Source organism: Buteo buteo, chromosome 6 (genome assembly GCF_964188355.1).
Source record: "Buteo buteo chromosome 6, bButBut1.hap1.1, whole genome shotgun sequence".
Classification (NCBI taxonomy): domain Eukaryota; kingdom Metazoa; phylum Chordata; class Aves; order Accipitriformes; family Accipitridae; genus Buteo; species Buteo buteo.
Window position 1 is genome coordinate 39,097,048 of NC_134176.1, and position 18,323 is coordinate 39,115,370.

The following is an 18,323-nucleotide window of genomic DNA, read 5'->3' on the forward strand; positions in this document are numbered from 1 at the left end:
TGTTATCCTTCCTCCATCCTGGATGGCAAAACCTAAAGGGGTCAGTTTCTGTTTGTGGTCATCTTCACTCTTCAATTTGTGCTTGTTTCCTACACAGCAGCCCAGCCCTCACTTCCCACTGCCACAGGACCCTGCAAAGAGACACGAAACGCTGCCAACTTCACAGGACAGTGTTTCACACCTACTTTGTACCAATTGAAATAAACTGTACCAGCAATGAGAAATCAGAGGTGCTAAGTTGCAGGCAGGTGAGCCCATTAAGCACTCTCATGCCTTGCAAAAAAATCCTTAAGTACCTGGTATGTTATTCAGGGCAACTCAAGAGATGCAGTACATCCACATGTCAGCCACCGGAATCAGCACCAGAGCTAGTAAATGGCAAATGTCTCGCACTCAACTTGGAAGCCCTGAAGAGTTGGAAAAAGCATGGTAGGGAAGCACCAAAAAATGCTCTGGGAGCTTCCTTAACGCAGTCAGCCCTGCCAGACAAGCAGATTTCCAAAGCACTCTATATTTCACTTTGTTCAAATATGACAAAATGCTCTAACATGCAGGGTTCTTCAAGGAAAGATGCTGCAATTCGGTTTTAAGAATTTCTGCAAAGCGGGGAAAACCAGTTTGTTAAACCATCTTTCCCTCAGCTGAGTCCATGATGCTGATCAACTGAGTTGAGACATTTAAGTCAGGTTGTACAAGGATAATAGTCCAGCCTCACAGTTTTTTTTTTTTCTTTATTCAGTTCAATAAAGCTATTTTTTTTCCTATTGAACATTTGCAGGTTCAACTCTAATCTTTAAGTTCCTCTTAAAAAAAAGACGTCTAGGCTGATCTGTGCATCACTTTCCAGACTGTTGGCTCCAAATACTGAAGCTGTGTGTACAGACACAAGCGGGCCCTTGCCTGGCCTGCTGCAGGTCAGCTTTTTCTTGCTGACCCTATGCGACTTGATGCTTCTGGGCCAGGGGAGAGCAGACAAAGTCTCGACAGCCTGTGGAGCTATTTGTCGAGGTCTGCACAATAAGCATTTGTCTTGTACAAGTCATAATTCAACTTGGCAGCCCAGGAAACCAGACAGTTCTGGTGGGTATCAGCCTAGCGTAGGTACAAAGCAGTGCCAAGGCCCTGGGCGCAGACATTTCTCTCCTCCCTACCTTGGGCAGGTTCCCAGAGGAACGGCTTCACTGAGGAGATGCTGCGCCCTTTTTCTCTCAGAAAGGAATTTTAAAAGGAGCAAAACCTCAGCTACAACCCCACTGTGGTCACACAATACAAAACTTAAGAAAAAGTAGAGGGTGGAGAAAGAAGGAAGGAAAAGAATTTATTCCTTGCCGAAGGTCTTTGAATTTTTCTGCTTCCAGCTTAGTCTAACGCACTGCAACAAAAGCTTATGATGTCAAAACGCATCATGGATGTTGATGGCCCAAGGAAGTACTGGAGATGCTTTTGTTTGCTCTAGAGAATGGCTCCAAAACCATTGCAGGGTGCAGGAGCGGGAGCGCCCTGGACAGGAGAGGGTAGGCTGGACTACCTCAAAGCCCCTTGAGATGTCCTGAGCAAACATGAAACTGGCGTTCAGCTGGAAGTGACCCCCATCCCACCACAGCGCTCCCAAATCCCACCTGCAAGACACTCGTTACTGGCTGGTATTAGCAGCCCAGTGCTTCAAGCTGTCGCCCCTGGTTTTAGACTTTTTGCTGAAGGCATGGAGATTTGGAAGCTATATTTAGATGTCTTCTCTGTTCTTCAGCAACAGGGTTGCCATGGAGATGCTGGCGAGGACGAGAAGGTGGGGACGGAGGGGGAGAGAAAGTTGAGGAATGAGAAGTGCCAGATTCAAAACAACCCTCACAAGCCCGGGAAGACTTTACATTCCTCCTAGGGCAAAAACTGCTGAAGCTTGTTAGCCGAAACAAGCCCCCGGCACTGCCCGATGGCGTGGCCCTGCCATGCATCACTCAGTGCTTTGTCACGGCAGGTTTGAAAAGACCCAAGCTGCTGGCCTTCGGGCACTGCTCCTTTGGGAGAACGTGCCCTCATCGACCTGAGCTTGCTGCCCTGGGGCATGCGCTGAGCACCGATCCCTGCCTCAGCTCATCACTCCTGTGAGTGCTGATAACCACCTGCACCCTGAGGTCATCCACCCCCGGACATCCAGAGGACAACCACCCATGTCCTCCTCTCTGGGCACAGCTCTGGAGGGCTGCATGCCACCCACTGCTGGCTGTAGCTCAGCTGAGCTCCACGCAGCTTCTTTGATCTCTCTGCAAAATTCAGTTCTCTGAACTCCCAATGAATTTGTAAAAACCTTCTGGTGTTTAGAACAGAATAGAATAATTAAGTTCGGAAAAGACCTCTAAGATCATCAAGTCCAACCATCAACCCAACATCACCATGCCCACTAAACAATATCCTGAAGTGCCATGTCTACGCGTTTTTTGAATACCTCCAGGGATGGTCCCTGGGCAGCCTGTTCCAATGCCTGACAACCCTTTCAGTAAAGAAATTTCTTCTAATATCCAATCTAAACCTCCCCTGGTGCAACTTGAGGCCATTTCCTCTCATCCTATCACTTGTTATTTGGAAGAAGAGACCAACCCCCACCTCACTACAACCTCCTTTCAGGTAGTTGTAGAGAGCGATAAGGTCTCCCCTCAGCCTCCTTTTTTCCAGACTAAACAACCCCAGTTCCCTCAGCCGCTCCTCATAGGACTTGTGCTCCAGGCCCTTCACCAGCTTTGTTGCCCTTCTCTGGGCATGGCCCAGCAACCAATGACATGGGATGCCCAAAACCAAACCTGCAGTTTTGCATGGCACCCCAGCAGAGACACACTAGCTGCTGCTGCCTGGGTGCCAAAAGCAGCCCTCTGGGAGCTCCGCTCGAGTCCTGCTGCTGCCATGCTGCTTCACAAGCTCATATTGACTCCAGCTCCTGGCATAGCTGAGGTGGCTTTGTCTCTGCTGCTGACAGTAGAGGCAGACAGGGAGCCACAGCTGGGGACAGAGCCGCCCAATGCTTCCCAGCAGTGTGGGCAGGGGCACGCTGGCACACTGGGGACAAGCCACCCGGCACAGAAGGGGAGGCTGAGGGCCACGGAGACCTCAGCTTGCTGGTCCTACTGCCACAGGCACCGGGCTGCGGTGGGAGTGGAGGTGGATTACAGGCAGGGATTACAGGTCCTTGATCTCCCCCGTGCCACATCCACATCCCCCGGGCTGGCATCAGCCACAGGCACAGCCCAGATGTGCAGCTGCAAGCAGAGATTTGCAGCTACAGCCCACAACTGCTCTTTCCAGCACAGGCAACGTAGGTGGAGACCAAGGGCTCCTCTTAACGTGGCAGTTCCCAAGACCCAGTGTCCTACACTTAGCGCACTGGCAATGAAACCTGGCCTTCCAAGAAAGGTCAGAACAGTCGCCCCAATTCCCAGTGTGCGAACGGGCATACCTCGACCCCCCACGCCTGCCTAGACCTCCTTCCTGGCTCCTGCACGTGACAGCATCCCCAGGTTCCAGTGCTCAAAGGACATCAAAACCGGCGGGGACTAAAGCAAACTTTCCCATCGCAACCCTCTCGGGACATCAGCCTCACGAGTCCCTCTTTCCCCTCCCTTGCCCCGCTCTTCCCACATACCCGCACAGACGGGGGGTTCAGCTCAGCAGGGGGGGGGGTCAGCCCAGCCATTGGAGTTGCACTACATTCAACGGAGCAGCAAGGCAGCAATCTGTAGGAAATTAATGAGCTGCAAACAACGCTGCGCAGCTGCCAGCCTGAAACGAGCCTGCTCTGCGTGCTGCAGATACAACTATTACATATGAACAAAAGGAGCTGGAGCCGGGGTGCTTTGGCTCCGGTCACAGGCTTCTTGTGACCAAGATAAGGGACAGGAGGCCGAATTGCCACAGTGACATCAAAGTTGCATATCCAACCATTTACACAGAGCCAAGATACTGCATCCTTATCCAAGGCCCTGTGCATTTGAGCAGGCTCACTCTTTTCTTCTCTTCTGTAAGCACTGAAAATAGGGTAGAGGATACTCAGATACACCACTTCATTTCACTCTTTGGGGCTGTTTTAATTCTATTTCTTAGCAAATAAAAACACACTAGGAAAACCAAACAGGACCATTCGTTAGCTTCCAGGAGCTAATGCCTCAGGAAGAGGTGCAGGTTCCTGGGAGGAGGCCAGCCCTGCTGGGCTTGCACTTCCAGAATCCAGAGCTTTGGACCATAAAAAAGCCACCTCCTTATTCATAAACTGAACAAAAATCAGGTCATTGGCCGTCTTTGCAGCCAAGAAGAGTGTTTCAGAAGGGTTAAATCTAGGAGCAGGACAACCTTCAAGCCTCGCTTAATTCTGTCAACGACCCAGCTTCAACTCCCAAAGAGCCGGGCTGCTGGACACCCCCTGCCTGGCCACAGCTGGTCCCCTCGCACAACAGCTCGGCTCAGCCCGAGACGGGAACAAGTGCTGCGTGTTGGCCTGAGCCCATCAAACAGATCAAACACACCGCAGCCTGCACAGCCCTCACCCGCCCCAGTGGGTCTCCTTTAATCAACGTAGTCTTCTATCATCTCACTGCTACAATTTCCACCCTAACACTTAGCCCCATCTCAGCCTTCACACGTGGGTCCTGCTTTGTGGGAAGCACTTTTGGCAAAGCCTTCTGACCGATCCACGTCAGAGACAGCTTGAACTCCTCCTGGCATCCCTGGCTGACAGACAGGAGTCTCCTCCTGCCCTCCCTACCTTGTGGCAAGAGTTAGTGCCAAGGCCCTTCACCCATCCTAAAAGCTTGCCCTACCCTCATCCCAACATGCTCCTCAACTCTTGTTCCCCTTCTTGCCGTCTAAGCCCTCCTATCACAACTCCCTCAACACCTCAGACCTTAATAAACGATGCTCTGCCTTCTCCCTTCCAAGTTCTGACAGCACCACTGAACAACTGTTTGACTTGACCTGCCCTGACAAAGCCCAGCCACACTTCTGATGCACTTTGGCGTACACCCTATCGAACTCTCGCTGAATGTTGGGTTTGCAGGCTGGTCTCATGCACTTCTCTCCATCTGGTTAGAACCATAAACCTGATTGATAACAAAAAATAACCATTCTCTCAGCCCTGGTCTTCCACCCAGCCTGGTGGCAGGTGCAGCACCCTTCACCCCAGCATCAGTAAACATGTCCTCAGGTGTTTAGTAACATGATACAACTGCTCTGAAGGCTAAAACCTCATGCAGACCTCTACAACGAATCCCTTGTGGTTTCAGAGGGGGGGGCTGTTGTTTAATGAGCTCCCCCTTTGCCCTCCTACCCCTCTCACCTTAAAAACATAACTCCCTGACTCCATCAAGAGCCTTTCCCATTATGGGACCTGGAATACTTTTTAGGACTTGAAATCCCAAGATAAAAAGCTTCTGAAGAAAAAGGTGCACTTGATTTTTTCTGAGCTGATTTTGATTTTTTCTGAAAGGAGGTCCCATCCCAGCTCTCTGCCCAGCCAGAACATAATTGGGTTGCAATGCCATTGGTGCCTGAGCAACGCTCCCTCCCCGCTCCCTGCTCCAGCCTCCGCTTTCTTCCAGCTCGCTTCACATGTGCCCTGCAGTGAGTGTCAGCGCTCTTACGAGGAAACTGCTATACGCCGGGGAGACTGTCAGGAGTGGGAGCCTTCTGCTCTGTCTGTCTGTTTACCGGGGTGTCTGTCTGTGTTTATCAGGGGCTTATTCTATTTTTCAGATGCTGTCCGTAGCTCTGCTCCCTGCCATCACGCTCCCCTTGCTTCCTTAGCCCCTCCCAAAAGGCACTGGAGTAAAATGTACGCCGAGAAACAAACACTAAATGCTAAAAGCCCCCCAAACTGACCGCCCACAAACTGGATCTGAACCCGTGCCTTGTAGGTCCGAGGTTCTCCCCTGGCTTCACGCCCGTGGGTAGGCTGCACTTATCTTGGCTCTCCAGAAGCAGAGAGGATATCAAAGGCTTGCTCAGCTTCACAGGCGGCAATCAGCTGGAGCAGTGGGGAATGAAACACACGAGCGAGACCCCCCTCTCCGTAGTCACCCCCCGGGCTCTCGCCCCGACTCCCCGCGGCCGGGGAACACCGCTCGCACCTGGGGCTGCAGCCGCAGCGGCGCAGCGCCGGCTCCGTGCTGCAGCACGGCAGCCTGTTTCTGTCCCGTCACCCGTCTGCAGCAGCATCGCCGGTGCACAGAGGCTGCAAGAGCACAAGGAGAAGTGCCGCGGGCCCTCCGGGTCCCTGCCCCACGCGTGCCCTCCTGGGTCGGCGGGCGCTGCCAAGGAGGAGCCCACCAGCTTGGGTCTTTGAACCCAGAGTCAGGGCCTGAGCAAGAGTCAGAGGAAGACGTTTAGGGCTTTCTGAAGTCGTCTGAAAAGCCCACTTTCCTTCCACCTAAGCTGCGCAAGACTCACCATCGTGACACTGGGCGAGGAGAAATGAGGCTGCCCGGGCAAAACATCGCTCGCCCTACTCTCATAGCACGACTGAAGGCACGTTGCACGTCTTACAAGCGTAGCGGAGAGCCTGCGAACCCCTGCAAACCACAGGCACTGACTTTTTCATGGTCCTAATGTTGAGAAGGGTCTGCAGAGCCAGCCTTGAAGCTGGAAATAACTCCCCATGGAGGACTTAGAGATGGTCTACAGCAGAGATAGCCTGCAGCTGCAAAAGCTGGCTTAGTCAGGCACACTCGCTTACAGAGAACCAGGTCACATCCCAATTCCAGCAAAGTAGAAATAATCCTGCGTTGGTTTGGGGTGGTTTTTTTGTTTGTTTTTTTGGTTTTTTAAAATGTTTATTTACCAGTTGGTGCCTCCCACAGAGACAGACATTTGGAGAACTGTGACTGTGGAAAAAGGAGAAAAAAAGCTTCTAATGATATTGCCATCTCTTTAAAAAGCCATGATAGTAACAGTCCCTACTAGCCCTTGGAGCTCCACATATGACTCTGCTCTGACAGAGTGTGACTGTACAGGATGGCAGTGTTGGGCTCTATTTAATTTTAGCCCAACTGCTCCAGATCAAATTTTCACAGCCTCCAAAGAGATGGCTTTTATTAGAGACAAGAGTTATTAGTTTACAGTCAAGCTGGACTCTTTCCTTCTTATGCCTCAGCACAAATAATAACAGGTTTGCAGGCTAAATGAGGCTCTGCAGGCCATCTGTGAGACCCACTGAAGACTGAAAGATTGCCCAGGTGTAATTCAGGATAAAAATCTGGGTTTTGGAGCATTTAGCACTGCTGGGATTCAGTGCTTGAGAGAGAGAGAGGGCCCAGCCCCACGTTTTGAGCCAAGAAATCCTGATAGTGCTGAGACACTAAAACCTCCTCTCTTTTCGTCTTCCACTGCCAGCAAATCTTATTTGAAATGACCAAGAGTGAACACGTGGGGTGGGGAGGTTTGGTTTTGGTTTTTTTTTTTGGTTTTTACAGTAAGTGCAGATTTTGGATCCTTCAATGCCTTGTGTTCTTCAAACAGGGAGATGGGCTCAAATCCAGTCCTTCCAAAAATTGATTTAGGCAAGATTGCACCCGAGATTGGATTCACCCTAAGCATCTATGACACCATCTAGTTCCATTTCCTCCTTTTGGGGGCTACGCACTTATATGTGACATCGCTTTCCCCAAAATATTCATGGCTAGGAGTGCAGCGCTGTTCTTCGGCTGCGCTCAGATGAGTTTCTTCCTACCCCTCCAGGTGTTAAGGTTTTGCCGAAGTCAAGAGAGATTTGTTATCTTTAGTCAAATCTAAAGAGACCCCCGTTCTTTGGAGCTCCTGGCGCTCCGCAGAACGATGCCACCACCCGAAAGCTTGCTTGGCCATGAAGACCAGCATCCCCCCGCCGTGCTCAGCTCTAGCAACACGGGGAGCTGCCAAGGGCTGCCTGGCCCGAGAGAGCTTTCCTGAGCGGGACGTGCCTTTTGGCCGGTGGCGGCTCCTGGCAGGCCTCCATCGAGGCGAGATGTAAGGCGCATCCCGGTCCCATCCCACCCCCCTTATGCAATCACCGCCGGCTAAAAATACAGCCGCAGCCCCTGCAGCCCAGGCCAGGCGAGATGCAGATTTAATGAGGCTTCCATGGCAACGGGCTTCACTTCGGCAGGGACCGGGATGCGGGGGACAGGGATGCTTGGGGGGAGAGGTGCTCCTCGGCCAGGGGAGAGCCGCGCAGTTAAAAGCTCGTGGCGGTGGGGTTTGAGGATTTTTCCTTGCTGGTATTAATAAAATTGCCGAGCGTTCGGTTCAGTTAGCTGCAGCCAAAGAGGCAAGCTGTGTAGTATTTTTAACAGACAAACCTGGACCTATTTCTGTCATGAGGATAAATATTTACTAGTCAGCCTTAATTAAACTCAATCACCCACAGGCAGAAATGTTAAAACAGGGATAAATCAAGGAGCCTGTTTCAGTCTACCAATACTATAAACAACCTTTTCAGTAAAAACAAGCTTCTGCCAGAGTTCACAAAATACAGCGGTAGAACTGGCCAATACTGAGCCAGGAGACCTGAGGACAGCTAAGGTCACGGAGGAAATGGCATTGGGTTATGTTTCATGGACGATGTCCTCTGTGCCAGTGCAGGGGAGAGGAGGGGAACCACACAGAAAAAACCCCCACTGTTGAGGAAAAATCTGGGATGAAAAGATGTTGTAAGCCTGGCTTTCAAAGAAGAATAAAACCGAGACTGTTGCCTCCTGTCCTCCATACTGATCCTCCTACACTGTATGTAAGAGTAAGGAGACATGCCAGCCCAAATCCCACTTTGGTGTGCATAGCTCTAAGTATTAGATCAGCAGGGACAGTCCTGTGGCTGACGGGTGTTTAGGGATTCGTGGATTATTTCTGTGAAATGTGGAAAATACCTCGGAAAAGCTAGCCTATTACTAGTCGGTTAAATTTGCTATTCAGAGGGTGACACCTTTGCTGGAAAATGCTCATGGGGTCACAAATCAAAGCCTCTGTTTCCATTATAAATGTACTGTATTTTTCCAAAATGCAGATTTTTTTCAGGAATTTCTTCTTATTTCCTTCACAGAGTAACACACCACTTTGTACTAGGACACTACTTCCTATCAAAGGACCAAAAAGAATAAAAGCAACTCAAAAAATAAAGGTAAATATTAACATTTTCACTTCAGTCATGAGAAACTGAGGCATGCAAAAATATCACGGGGAAAGGGAATGCCCAGCCTCCACCCAAATCTACGTATTTGGGACTGGGAATATATAAATCAAGGCCCTCAGAATTGCAGCTGGTTCTGGCAAAAATCAGGTGCCTCTAAAATAAAGCACCCCTAAAATCAAGCACTCCAGCAGGTGCCCAAACCTGGTTTAAACCCCACATATCTGAATGTCAAAAACAAAAATCACTGTTTCCTACTTCTTTCGGCTCATGTCCTTGTGTTCAGGTGTCCTTCAATTCAGAGCAATCTGCCCAGTACCCTTCTCTCCAGAACGAGCCATTCCTCTTGATGTCAAAAGTCATCACTTGGAGGCACTGAACCCTTATATAAGCTGATTTTGTATACATTAGCTCCCATCAGTTACGTCTCTCCTGCTAAACCAGGTTCATGTCCTGTTATAGACCTACTGAAACACAACATGAAGCATTTCACAAACTGTAACAGAAAATCATCTCTCCGCCCCACGGAAAGTGCCTGCTGCTGGGATGAAACGCGGCGCGTGTTAAACTACAAACAGCACCAGAACCGAAGCCGCAAATTAAGATGCCAAAGCCGCCGGGGAAATTTAGGGACCCATGCAGAGAACCGGCCACCGCCGCTTGCTAATGCGGCGATGTCTCCAGTGCTGCAGCAGCCCTGGTCCTGACCACCTGTGGGCATCAAACTGGAAAGAAAAATGCTGCCTGGTCAGGTATCCCCCTTCTTTCCTTCTTGCTTCTCATGTCCCAAGGCTGCTTGGCTGTAGCCTTACCATCAATCTCCCCCCAAGCTGCACGTAGAGGGGTTGACAGGACCTCCCTGCCTCCGTGGCGCTGGGGCTCACGCCGGTTCAGTAAAGCTGGTCTCTGGAGCTCTGTGTGCCACCTCCTCTTTGGAAAGGTGATGGATGCACAGGTTAGCCCATACAGACCTGCTTTCTTGGGGAACTGTAGTCTGAACCACAGCGGTCACATGTCCTCAAGGTTTTTCTCCCTTCCCCTTGAGAGCTCTATTAAAAATAACTTTTGACATGAAATAGGCCCGGGCAGGCATTTGGCATTGTACAGAGATGCAATTCAAAACCCAAACGCATTACCCCACTGAGTTCTGAAATAAATGAGCAGACATCAAAGCTCTGTATGCCCTTCTCCAGGACGACGGTGAGAGGGAAGCACTATTGCAGCATCTCCTTGATCAAAGGAGGTGCCTGGGCTGCTGGAGCACAGCGCTGGTGAGGAATGGGCAAGTCAGCCACGTCCACACCTTCACTTAGGTGAAGGCCAAGTTTAGTGTAAAATTATAGCACAATCCAATATCATTCCCCATAATGCGGAGTTAAATTATGAGCGGCACATAGTGATAGCATAAGCCTTTTCCCTTTCAAGCTCCTTGGCTTAACCTAAATTTCCTAATCAGAGGAATCACAGTACTGGAGATACCACCACGTGTTCCTTGCTCAGCCTCTGTCAGCATCCTCCTTTGTGACTCCAAGAAAGTCACTTCTTTCCCCGCTTGTAAAATGGGAACAAGCGCTCCTTTGCCTCTGGAGCATGTCACAAGCATGAATGCATTAATATTTCAAGACGCTTCAATATTACGGAGGGAGAGAATGCTTGAAATGCGTAAATAAATAGAAGCAAGGTTTTTAAGGAGAGGTAATATGCTTTACTAGCTCAACTAATATTGCTGTATGAGCTTCTGAGCATAAGGGATTTGTGCCCAAAACATACTCAGTTTCAAATTTGGGACTTCTGTTTAAGCCTGTAAAAAGGTTTGCACTGCCTCAAATTGCCTTTTCCTGGGAACTCATACCAATCAGCTGGGCTCATATTTCTTCTCCCTAGAGACTTTGCCACTCTCATATCCTTAGGCCATCACAGTTTGCAACAACATAAATAGCTAATTAGCTTTTTACTTAAAAGTAAGAAAGCAATCAAGCCGGCATACTCATCAGCTTCTGGAAACACTTCAGCTCTCCACCACAGCTCTGGCTTCAGACAACCTAAGATGCAACCTAAAATATTTGCTGCAACAATATATTCCACCATTATTGCCCCATATTTGTAGCTCCAGTCATAGGGAAGGCAGCACACAGACAGAAAATTTGCCCTATAATCACCCACCTTGCTGCACAAGATCATACAACTGGTGAAACAAGCACTAACTTATAGGAAATGGCAAGACACAGAACTTAATAATAATAGGCCAAACCCTTAAAAAGGTTCTTGAACGTCTGTTTAGTCCTCAGGAGGACCAAGGAGAGCCTGCCTGAGAAAAGCTCCTGTAAAAACTGACCTCAATCTCGCAGCAAGGGTAGGGGTTAGCTGTTAAGAAATGCAAAGGTGCTCCTGGTCTCTTTAAAAGAGCAAGAGCCCAGGCGAGTCTACCAAGGACATCAGAAAAGCACAGGGCGTTTGGAGACGAGCAGTCACGCTGCAGGAACTGGAACCACGTAAACCACCAGAGAGATTCCCCTGCAGAGCCCAGGGCCCTACCTGGAGGATGGGAGCAGAGACGATGCCCCAGAAGAGGCATCCCAAAGGACCACCTCTCCTGCCTGCCCTCCTCCAGCCACGCTGCTGAGCACTCTCCTTCCCAGACAGACTGGAAATCTGGCTTTACTACATATACAAAATCAAATGATGCCTTTTTTGGCCCCAAAGCAACTCTCACAGGCTTTGCACGTCGGTTGTTTTCACACCTCACAGTGAGGCAGAGAGCTCTGGCAGGTTTCCCCCTCACCAGGCAGCTCAGCCACCTGGTCTCAGATATCCTCCGTGCTTTTTTGTGTTCTCTCCCTTTCCAGGATTTTTCCTTAGGGATGCTCTTAGCAGGGAAGTCTTCCTGGACATTGGCCCCCTTTTCCTCCTCTTCCCCACCCTTCTCGGCTCCGCTCCCAGCAGTTCCTGTGCAAGGCTCCCTGGATCCCCAGGAGGACCAACGCAGGACTAGCCAACGACGCAGAGGCGGGCAGGGAGCTGCCTGTAAGGGGGATGAAGCTGTCAAGAGGGGACAAGCTGGGCTTCCACGGACCTTCCCTCTCTGCTGGCAGGAGGGTGTCCAGCAGCGTGACACTGAGGCAGGGACATGAGGCACACAACCCAAACGAAGGCTGGGGTCGGCTCGGCACTTTAGTCCATTCAGGAGCCCTGCTGCGTCCCCAGCTCTCACAAACTAAAAAGTCAGCGGATCTGTCAAGAATGAAAAAACCTAGCCATGGACCCTTAGACCTCTGCTTGCCATCAGTTATAAGGCTCGCTGGCAGAGCTTACAGGCTTGCTGTGAACAGGAAGGCCACAGCCATTTCTAGCAATCTGGCCTCTTACAGGACCCCTAATGTCCTAATGCCTCGCACACTTTCACGCATTTACCCTTGCGGTGTGCCAATGAGACAGGGACCAAAGGAAGAATTAAGGTAGGAGCTGTGGCCCCCATCCACAGAGCCCAGCAGGCATCACAGAGCTCCTGGCCACCGGCTCCCGTGTCGGGAGAAGACCCTCCCTTAGACAAAGGTTGCTGTAGATGGCAGCTAGGGATGCCCTAACGTGCCAGGGTCCGATGCCTTCAACCAGATTGTCCAGAGGCATTTCGGTGGCTGAAGGTCCCACCCCATGAAGCAGAAGCGTGCATAGCTCCCCACGGCTGCACCAGTCCATCAGGAACGAACCCCTCTGAGAAGGGCCACGTTAGCTCCTGGACAGAAACCCCCTGTAGCCAGGACCACCGGAGTTAGAGCTGAACTTATTGAACAGGCATGTCTTTAAACTTACCAGCTAAGAGCTCTAGGTGGCCTGCTTCTTGTCTGGAGCATTCAAAGCTGGACCCAAGCCTTGGAGAACGTGCTATGGTTTTGAAGCCCTTGCAAATGCATCTTGACTACTTTACTGCTCTTCAAACACTTAGTAACACGTAAGCAAGGAGGAGTCAAGCTTTGCCTTGTATTTAGCTTGATTTTCAAGAGCTTGTAAGACAAGACTACACCCAAAGATAGAAGTATTTTTTTGTTATTTTGTCTTATGAATAGGCACACAATCTGGTGTGCCGGCTGCAAAAGGAAGCCTGTAGTAAATTACACCCTCCTTGCAGGCTGTTGTTGCATTTGGGTCAGGCAACAGGAGAGGAAAGAGGGATAATAAAACCATTGCACTTTTTTTTTTTTTCTTCATACTCCGGATTTTAGCGAACGAGCTAGAGATGAAGCTTCTGTTAAAGCACACTTAACAAGCGACTCCGGTCCGCACCTCATGTGTAAGTGATTCTCCCATCTGAGTCCTGATAATTTCTGGAGAACAGCCTGCCAGAAGTACCAAAGGTGACAGATTTGCAGTGTATGTCTTGGATAAAAGCCTACCTTCTGCATAAGGTAGCTAAGAGATGATGCCTAAACTGAGCCTCATCTTATTACCCAAAATGGAGACATTTAAAGGCAGAAGAGCCCTGTTAGCTGTTGTTTTGTGAAAGGGAAGGAAAAATAACCTCTGTGATGGAAGAGGAGGAAACATCGGACAAAGACTAAAGCAGCAACAGCAGAAAACCTACAGGCTGAGTGAGAAGCAGGATTCAGTCTATGCAAATATCTGGCTCTCGCCACACTCTCTTATCTCAGCCAGCTCAATCCTGGGGCTAGGGACCGAGTGGAAGGTTTGCTTTTGTCCTTTTGGGTTTTGTTTTTCAATCTAGCTGCTCAGGTTAAAAGGGGCACCATATATCTAAATTGTCAAAAGGAAAATCATTAGCTTGAAGCCCTACAGAAGACACTCCTGAGGGATTGTGCCAGCTCCCACATTACTGCTAGTATGCCATGCTCACTTCACATCCCATGTTAGAAACCTACCCCTTGCCTTAAAGTCATTTTCTGAAGAAGCTGAGCATGAGTACACAAAAGAGACCCTGTCTGTTAAGTTCAATGGGAGGGGAAAAAAATCTCACATAAATGTAGTGAAGTTGTGTCCACTCCTACATACACCCAAGGAGCCTGCCATGCTCCCTAAGAGTAACTTCTGTTTGTCACAAGGTGGATCTGCAGTCTCTTTTCTCCTAAGCCCTGACAAAACAGGCTGCAAGGCTGAGTTTATTGCTCTGTCTGGTATCTTCTCATTTGGCTCTAATCCCCTCCAATATATATGCAATATTTCAAATGCTCTTGCAGAGATGGGCTCTTCGGAAGACCTGACATTTTTATAGTCCTGGCAAGCCATCCATTTCTATTTAATTTAGTTCTTGTCACAAATAAATATATGCACCGAGATTTACATATGGGTAGACTGGCCAATATTTTCAGCCTTGCATGCTGAGGACTGCATCTGTACTGCAATCACTCCTATAACTATAGGTGGTGTCAAGCTACCGAGGCTGACTACCACCAGCTAGATTAGGGGCTGCTAGCAACATAGCCACAGCAGTGCAGAGCTCCTCACAGGCTAAGAGCTACCCGCAAATCGGAGGAAAAATTAATTGACTGCATTGCTCTCCAAGCTACTGCAACCATTTTAAAACTCTCAGGTCTCCTTCTACAAGCTGCAGTCACAGCACAGATGTGTCTAGAATTAAAGGCCTAAAATAGAGGTTTTATCCTTTCTGCACCCCAACCGCAACCCCAAGATGCTGTGTAGATACAGCTCCTGCTTCCTCTTCACTTTTATAGTCTTGTTACCTCTGCTTGAGAGTTTTGGCTGTAGCTCCTCCAGACTGCTCACTGGAGTGCACAAAACCCCTGCCAGCGCTGGGTGGAGGATCTCCTTGATGTCAGGACCTACCTGGTGCCTACCCCACCACGACTGCCTCTGTTATCGCTGTGGCAGGGGAAGGGAGGGCTGGAGCAGGCAGCACTCCATCTCTTCCCGGCTGGCACCAGTGAGGGCAGCCCCTGCCTGCACCCACCTAGGCTATGGGGTAAAAAAATCAGCCTGCAGGGACGCGGTGGGAAGGCCGACTCAACCTCTCCTCACCCCACAGGGCTGCGCTTGAACTCTTAGCGGGTGCTCTCTGGGTTGTTATTTTCATTTCCTACCTGGATATAAAATTGTTTCTTCACAGAGCTCTGCTGTGGTCCCGAGTGCCGAGCCCCATGGCTACAGGCTGGAGTTGGCGTTCCTTGCTAGCAGCACTGCAACGGAGAGGGACAAAAGCAAAGGGAGAGGGCAGGTTCAGGAGGCTCGTGGCTACACGGAAGATGGGTACATAAGTGATGTCCTACGAAAAGTGCTAGACCGGCTTTGAGAAAAACAAGGAAACAGCACAAAGCTGTGAAAGCAGAGGTCTAATCAACACATTGCCTTCTTCACCTCTCCTGCGGCCCCATCAGCCAAGCCTAGGACTCCAGACATAATCCCAAAACCCTGCCAGTGCGATTCAGAGCTGCCCTTCTCCCACGGCTCCTGGGGAGCGCCCTCCAGGCAGCAGCCTCGTATGGGATGCTGGGCGCTGGCATGCCTGCATATTAGCAACCATTTCTGTGCTTTGTGACCTTTACTGGGGACAACAGTGTAGCAGAGGGTGACCAACGGATGAATACTTATTTCTCACTCACACACTGAATGTTTTTACCTTGGTGTGGGTGACTGTACCAAATGAGACTGAAACTGCACCTGGGGAGGAACAACCACAGGCACCAGTACATGCTAGGGGCTGCCTGGCTGGAAAGCAGCTTGGCAGAAGAAGACCTGGGGGTCCTGGTGGTCACGAAGTTGACCATGAGCCAGCAATATACCCTTGTGGCAAAGGGTATTGCCGGGAGGTTGAAGGAGGTGATCCTCCCTTCTACTCAGCACTGCTGAGGCCACACCTGGAGTACCGTTTCCAGTTCTGGGCTCCCTGGTACAAGACAGACATGGATATAGAATCACAGAATGCTTCAAGTTGGAAGGGACCCATAAGGATCATCAAGTCCAACTCCCTGCTCTTCGCAGGACATACTGGAAGGACTCCAACAAAGGGCCACAAGGATGATTATGGGACTGGAGCATCTCCTCTATGCGGAAAGGCTGAGAGAGCTGGGACTGTTCAGCCTGGAGAAGAGAAGGCTCAGGGAGATCTTATCAATCTATATAAACACCTGAAGGGAGGGTGAAAAGAGGACAAAGCCGGGCTCTTTTCAGTGATGCCCAGCGACAGTATCAGAGGCAATGGGCACCAACTGAAACACCAGAGGTTCCGTCTGAACACCAGGAAACAGTTTTTCACTGTGAGGGTGACTGAGCACCAGCACGGGTTGCCCAGAGAGCTTATGGAGTCTCCATCCTTGGAGACTCTCAGAAGCCATCTGGACAAGTTCCTGGGTAACTGGCTCTAGGTGGCCCTACTTGAGCAGAGGACTGGACCAGATGACCTCCAGAGGTCCCTTCTAGCCTTAACCACTCTGATTCTGTGAAAACTGTGAATAAGCAGGATGCTAAAATGTCTAATGCTCTAGTAACGAGCAGTTTAAGATTCCTCCCTCCAACAGAATAACCATTCCCCAAAGAGCACAACAAACCAGAAATGGCCCAGCGATGGTGGCATATGCTGGGAATACTGTGAGAAAACTATTACAAGCAGAGTACGTGCAAGCTGATGCTGTGTCTGAGACTTGTGCAACGGCCTGTAAGACTCAAGCTGATGATAGCAATAAAGTCTCTGGCTGTGAGCTCAGTTGCACTGGCCTGCATGTATTTAATCAACACATCTGTACCTGCCTCCTTCAGTCCTGAAAATGCTTGCTATCCCACTGGATAAACACAGGGAATGGTCTTCCCCCTGCTCACCTGATTCAGTGACATGTCCACAGGGGAAAGAGGATTAGTGACTCCTGTTCTGAGATGGATTAAACCACTGGCTGGACTTCCACGAGCAGATTAAGGGAAATGACTGCCTATCCCCTCTGTTCTGAAAGGAAAATGCACCCTGCTCATTACAAAGGCTGAAGATTGTTGAGAGAAAAGTCAAACCTTGCACTCCTGGGATCTTGAACTAGAACGGCCAACGCAGAGTGGTAAAAGGATGCTAAATATTTCAGTGACTGAAAGAACACGAAGGCCAAGTTATTAAAAATCCATATGGCAGACAGTGGCTCTTAGACCATGGTCCGTGGGGCACCGGTGGCCTGCAGAGCATCCCTACACGGTCGCCAGACTGGCTGCTGTCGCAATGGCAAAGCATCTGTCACTTTTTAAACAGTGACCTGCCCTGCTCCTTCTACTCCTGCCCAAGATTCACAGAGTTTCCCAGGACTATTTTTGACCAGCTGGGCTAAAAGAGAGCCTGAGCCTGCCTGTCTGCACCAGGCTCTCCTGTGGCTCCTTTTGATGGCTGATTTGAAACAGGTAAAGTGAGCCACAAAAAATGCCAGACTACAAACCGTGCAAGAAGCACTGCAACTCATCTATCAGAGGGTCCGTAAAGAAAGTAAGCAAACAGTATAAGCATCATGTTGGGCAGGGTGCTCTGACCAGGAAGCTGTGCCCACTGCTCTGAGAAGATTTTCACCTCACACTTCCTATGATGTTTGCTAATATTTCCTGTTTGCATAATTAGCCCTGGCATTGTATTTACCTCAGGGAAGGAATGGGGTCAAGAACCGAGAGGCTGGAAGAAGAGAGGAAGATGATAGGGAAGCTAAAAATGTCAGAGCATCAGCTCAGGAAATTCCCAGTTGCCATGCTGGTGGATGATTTGCAAAAGAAAAGGAATTCCCAAACCCCCTTCATTTTCAGCTCACTTTGAAGAGCTCCCTTACACGGTTACCTTAAATGGATGAATCTCTGATAGAAAAACCTGACCTGAAATCTTGTAAGAACAAGGTCTCTTATGTTTAACTTCAGGGCCAGAAAATCCACATGAGCAGCCTTCATCTATTTAGGGTCTGTGAGTGCCTTCTAGCCCTTCATTAAGCAAAGTGACTAACGCTTGTCACGTGTGCTTTGTTATCACTCCCATCCTCCTCGCGGGCTCTGGATGCAGAAGCCTCTGGATGCAGCACAGACTTTTGTCTCGGTAGGGTTTAGTGGTTTTCTTTTTCCAAGGTACTTGCTGCTTTGTGGCCCTGTCGGCCGCAGCAAGTCGCAGGGAGGTAGCCTGCATTTAGAGAGAGAGGGGGCAATGCCTGGGGACGTCTCTTGCTCCTGTGGGAAGTCACTGCACTGCCTGGCATGGGCTGCACCTGGCAGAGCA

The 18,323-nt window shown here is 49.9% G+C and overlaps 1 protein-coding gene across 5 annotated transcripts in view; it reads right to left on the reverse strand.

Annotated features, from left to right (window-relative positions):
• Positions 1 to 18,323, reverse strand: part of SLC8A3 (solute carrier family 8 member A3) — a 115,385-nt gene that overhangs the window by 30,295 nt on the left and 66,767 nt on the right. The gene's annotated exons all lie outside the window — the stretch shown is intronic.